General features: G+C 40.3%; 1 long non-coding RNA gene across 1 annotated transcript; it reads left to right on the top strand.

Moving 5' to 3' along the window:
* The first annotated feature begins 482 nt into the window (after window positions 1–482).
* LOC306840720 lies at window positions 483–3,053 on the top strand. The gene is made up of 3 exons (XR_013781364.1): window positions 483–615; window positions 734–872; window positions 2,990–3,053. It is a non-coding gene; the product is annotated as an uncharacterized lncRNA (long non-coding RNA).
* Window positions 3,054–4,625: the final 1,572 nt, after the last annotated feature.

The following is a 4,625-nucleotide window of genomic DNA, read 5'->3' on the forward strand; positions in this document are numbered from 1 at the left end:
ATTGTGTGCAAAGTAGAGTCACGCCTCATGCATCTGTTAAACAATATCCTAAAATTAAACCATGTTGTTTGTTTCACAATTTGATTTTTTTGGTTAGTCAGTTTGTGTTTTGAATCCAATATTTGAACGTTGTCTAAACCTCTTGCTTTCTGGATTCTCCTGGAAAGCGCTTCACATTCCGTTGCAATTTAAAGATGCATAAAACCTGCATGGCTTTCAATTTCCCTTTATCTGGATTTCTGCGCTGTGGGAGACTTCCATGCATTGACAAGAGCTGCTGATAAATGAGCTTGTTTGCTCACTGTTTACACTTCTGAGAATGTCTGATTGTGTAGTCCGTAGCAATTCCTTCGAGACTAGATTTACCGAGTTTTAGACTAGCACATGAATGCACCATGGCACAAAACACATGCAAGCAGAGCAGATTTTTAATTGTCCTTCCAAGTTCTCATAAAAGATCTTCAACCTTGCCTCCAGGAGCTGATTAAAATCTGTGAGTGACGCGACCAAGCAGCTCAAGGCTACCGTTTGACCCAGACGACGACCCCGCCCTTTGATGAGCAACAGTGATCAGTCAGAGGGGATGGTCGTTGCTCTGGGAATTTAGCATCACAGGTCTGAATCCCATGCTGGGAAGCCGAGTGTGAATCAGTCTCCACTCCCTAAACAGCATTGTCACCAACTTCTCTCCATTGCTTGCTCTGACTGCGTGTTTTTTTGTTTTTTCCTGCAGACATTCCCCCTTCACATGCTTTTCCTGTAAACGAGAATGCATTCTGACTTCAGTCAATGGGTTTCACAAGGATCTAAAAACGAAGACGCTCGCGCATTCTGTGAAAATGACGGCGCGTTGTCATCCAAAGACCACACAGGCAAGCCGCAACAAGACTGTCTAAAGTTTACTCGTTTGTCAGATAAGAGCTCGATCCAGTTCTGTTTGCATTCTTCAGGATGGGACTTGTAAACGTTTCTATGGAAGCTCTCTCAAGCCCTCTTGTCTGTTTGTGTGCAGAAGATGTGGTTAAAGGTGAAAGCGATTTTGTGTTTTTAGCGACATCCCTCTCTGAAAACACATTAGTGTTTGATTTCAACAAGCTCCTTGGAAAACAGAAGCTCACGAGTCATTAAGGAGAAAGAGAAGGAGATGAAGAAAAGGAAATGAGGGTTGTCACTTAAACACATTTTTCAAGTAATACAATTCAAAATGCTATAAATTGGTTTCTTCTCAATCGAATAGTGACCAATACTAAAGTTAATAATCCTTACAATTCGATAGGGTCCTACTCGCTTGTCAGTGTTTTGGGCCCTACAACAAAGGGGCCTTGAAACTTCTAATTACGTCTTTTAAACAATAGGTTAAGTTGACATAAGTTCGACATACTAGTTGTGGTTCTGCTTGATGTACCATTTGATAGATTCAACACAGGATTTATTAATCAGGCGTATATGCTTTTAAAAGATGTGGCCATATGAGGAGAACAACTGATGACGACAGGAAGACTGAGTGTGGGTCACATCCACACATCAACTCAGGCTTAACCATTTTCTGTCTGTTTAAACAAAATGTATTTTCAACAGAGTCAACTCAATTTTACTAATATTTGTTGTAACTGATATTTTTCGTGAAATCTTTTTTTTTACAATTTTTTTTTTTTGAAAAACAGCAGGATACAATGGCGACTTCTCGTTTTAAAAAGTGTTGCTACGAAGACCTTGAGAGAACTCATGTATAGCATGAAATGAAACATAACTTTCGGTATTTTGTGAATCGATTTCAGAGTTCAGAAATGAATGTCTCTGGGTGCAGGGGATGCAAATCTAGAAGAAGAAAGTCACAGCAGAGTGAGTGATGCTCTTGAAGTAAAAAAAAAACCATCAGATGAACATAAACGTAATCCTGCAATAAAAAGTAAACAGGAATCAGAAATCCCCGCCCCCTCCTGTGCAGGTCGGCACATGTTGGGCAGAACTCACCTGCAGGGCTGACTTCATATTTCTAACAATGACAGACAGAGAAGTCTGAATAGTTCACATCCACTCAGATAGTAAAGTACAGTAATCAGAGACAAAACTGCTTAAATCACCAGGTGTGATTAATATGCAGGAATTCATACAGCATCGTAGAGACAGACCTGAGCATGTTGGGAACAATGGGCGGGTTCGTCCATATTCTTACATTCATACTTGATTTATTTGTTCATTTCAGGGTATGATTTCAGCACATTACCACATCATGAAGTATTTTCTCATAATGCTGTCTATTAAGAAACAGAGGCAGGAAGAATAACATGTATTATAACTGCCCCTTTCATTATAACATGAGTCAACACACAGCAGACAAATGATGCTTAACTTACCACCCTGCTTTTTCAGAAGCCAACATTTTTCAGTTCTAAATGAGATCTCTTTTGCGTTAAAATTAAAGTTCCTGTGAGCATCTTTCAGTTTTGTGTTGACAGACTACATGTTAAAGTTGTGTTTTTTGTTATTATTTTTATTTAACAACTTCTCCTGCTTTCGTCCTCTTAATGGTCTTATTTGCTTTTTGTAGATCACCATAAACATCAATACATTTCAGTTTTGTAACACAAGCAGTTAATCTCCTCACAGGAGCTTTAAAGTATTGAATCTACAATATAAATGAGTATAAACCTTCATATTGTTTAACTTAAAAAACAAAGTGTTTTAAAATCAGGAGTCAGTCCTGTGGATGGTGCCTGTAGTTATTTTTGTCTTCGTGCTGTGCTGGTAAACAGCATGCTGCTTCATATCTGAACTGCATATCAGATGAGTGTGGGCAGACTTCAGCTGGCCTCATGTTTAGTCTTTGTTCCGCATTAGAGGCCCCAGCAATGTGAGATGGGACTTTATCTTCTGCTGAATTTCTTAATCCTTCAAACATTCAGCTGAGGAATATGAAAACAATGTTTGTTTGTTTTTTTTGGTTTCACTCTTCCACCTAGAAAACATTATTTTTTCCTGTTACCAGACCTCCGTGTCAGCACCAGGGTCCAGCGAGATGTTGAGCCGTGATGTCCTTTGATACGCCGAGAGAGAGAGAGAGAGAGAGAGAGAGAGAGAGAGAGAGAGAGAGAGAGAGAGAGAGAGAGACCCCTGCACAGCTCTGTCAAGACTTCGATCATGCAGGTGCTATGACCCTTTTGGATTGTAACAGTTGTAAAAGCATTTAGCTTGATAGCGACTCTTACATACTAAAGGATCATTTTAACCTGTCACGTGATGTTGTGCTTTGTATTTGTTTCCTGGAAAATCAAGGCAAGTGAGTGAAGAGCCCGTTGTCAGTGGCCGCGACTTTAGTGTACTCCTAATTTTGAATTTTCTTATTCGTAGATTCTCCTTCTTTTACTTGCGTTTTACTTTGTCACTCCCATTATTCCCTTAGCCGTCTCAGAGAATGTAAAAAGACATAGACGCATCAGCTGATCTACAAGAAAGCTCTCAAGCAAGGGAAGTCATTGTGAACACAGAATGGGGGGGTTGAACTGCAAACCTTCTCGGTGAGAGTTGACCGATTCTACCACTGAGCCACGAGTTTGAGCGTTTGAAAGTAACAACAAACACAAAGTGCAGGTATGGGGTTAATTACAAATTTTTGAATTTAAAATGTCTAAGAATACAGAGTAGTTCAGAGTCTTAGAACAGAGAAATCACATCTGGAAATGGAACTTAAGAGCAGGGCTCGCACAGGCCTTTTTACAACAACATTGTGTTGTGACCGCTGACAAGCCAGTACCTTTTTATGCAGCTTATTAACCCCAATACTTCCCCAGTTTATCTGTGTAGCAGTGTTTCCCATACGTCCTTATCACTGCTGATAAGCCTAGTCATAAAGAGATGAACACAAGACGTTTGTGTCTGCATGCAGGCATCTGAATAACCGTGTGTGTGTGTTTTTGCGAATGACAAAAAGTATGTGTCTGCACCTGCTTCCCTGGAAGGAAACATCTGCTGCAGGGTGTCAGAGGCCACCTGTCCACCTCCGTCCTGCAGGGACACAGCAGCCGCTGAACAGTGACTACAGAACTGATCCACTGTCTGAATGAGCGAAATCTGCAGCAGGAAGATCTGTAAGGGGAGAAACAGCTGTCTTATTAGATCTTCCCATGGCCCGCTATCTGAGACACTGCAGTCTTGCATCATTCACACAAAATGTGTTGAACAGTGCAGCAATCCCTGCACGCCGGAAGTAACACATTTACAGGGTTTGCCTGAATACTGGGAGGCTAGAAATTGTAATTTAAATGGTTTAGAATCTTGGAAACTTGACAAAAATACCCTAAAAGAAATAAGCTCGATTTTGACTTTCTGACAACATGCAAACATGCAAAAAGTAATTCAGAGTCTTCAGCCTAGACTCTATCCACAGGTCACATTAGCCCTCGGATTTGTACATAAATCCATGGTGGCCAGAGGATGAATCCTGCAGACTCCTTTGATGCCCTGGCTTTTTCCGTCGGTGCTACCATGAGATAAGCATTTGAGGTTTTATTGAAAACCTCGGTAGTTTTTTGGTTTTATTTCTTTATTTATTCTTTCTTCATTTTGACAATGTGTTTATTTGTGTGTTGAAATCATGAGTAAAATGATGATGTACACTGTATTTC

Source organism: Symphodus melops (assembly GCF_947650265.1).
Source record: "Symphodus melops genome assembly, chromosome: 19".
NCBI lineage: Eukaryota > Metazoa > Chordata > Actinopteri > Labriformes > Labridae > Symphodus > Symphodus melops.